This window comes from Etheostoma spectabile, chromosome 18, assembly GCF_008692095.1.
Source record: "Etheostoma spectabile isolate EspeVRDwgs_2016 chromosome 18, UIUC_Espe_1.0, whole genome shotgun sequence".
Classification (NCBI taxonomy): domain Eukaryota; kingdom Metazoa; phylum Chordata; class Actinopteri; order Perciformes; family Percidae; genus Etheostoma; species Etheostoma spectabile.
The window spans coordinates 20,088,590-20,089,165 of NC_045750.1; the positions used below are offsets into that span (position 1 = coordinate 20,088,590).

The 576-nt window shown below is 38.9% G+C and overlaps 1 protein-coding gene and 1 long non-coding RNA gene across 2 annotated transcripts in view; both read left to right on the top strand.

Annotated features, from left to right (window-relative positions):
• mdn1 (midasin AAA ATPase 1) overlaps positions 1 to 576 on the top strand; it is a 1,030,807-nt gene that overhangs the window by 534,943 nt on the left and 495,288 nt on the right. The window lies entirely within an intron of this gene.
• LOC116705899 (uncharacterized) overlaps positions 1 to 576 on the top strand; it is an 11,672-nt gene that overhangs the window by 632 nt on the left and 10,464 nt on the right. The window contains exon 2 of the long non-coding RNA XR_004336078.1: positions 207 to 209. This is a non-coding gene — a long non-coding RNA (uncharacterized LOC116705899). The remainder of the gene's footprint in view (positions 1 to 206; positions 210 to 576) is intronic.

Sequence of the window (576 nt, forward strand, 5' to 3'; positions counted from 1 at the left end):
ACCCTCGCAGTTTCAGTCAAGATGTCTAGTTCGTAGAGCTGCACACAACGACAGTCTCTGATTGTGATTATGAGTTACGTAAGTTATTTAACACGTAGTAGTGATATGTTATCTTACAACAGGACGTCCATTTAACTGGACAGGAGACTACTATTTCTGTTTGTATGCTACGTCTAAAGCATTATTACTACTCTCGCCTGTGTCAGTAGGTCAAATGTTATCTTGGAACTAGGACTCACATTCATGGCCTTCATCCGGTGTGCCTAAGAATATTCTGTTGCAAAATGCAATGAATTAACTAGAGTGTGACCATGGCAGTTGAGAATCAGAAGGAGGGATGGAAAGGTGAGGCCCATTTGATACCAATGTTAGCAGTTCTATATCAAGTACCACCATTGATTATTGGTTCAGCGTATATACCAAAAAACACTTAGTAGTATCAAGACAACAAAATGAAAAACTTTATTTAGTTTAAAAACAATCATCATTACTCTTAAATCTAAAAGATAAAAAATGTGGTTGTCCACTACACCCTGTCCTCTTTGCAGGCCATGCAGACCCAGGGCCTATAGGACT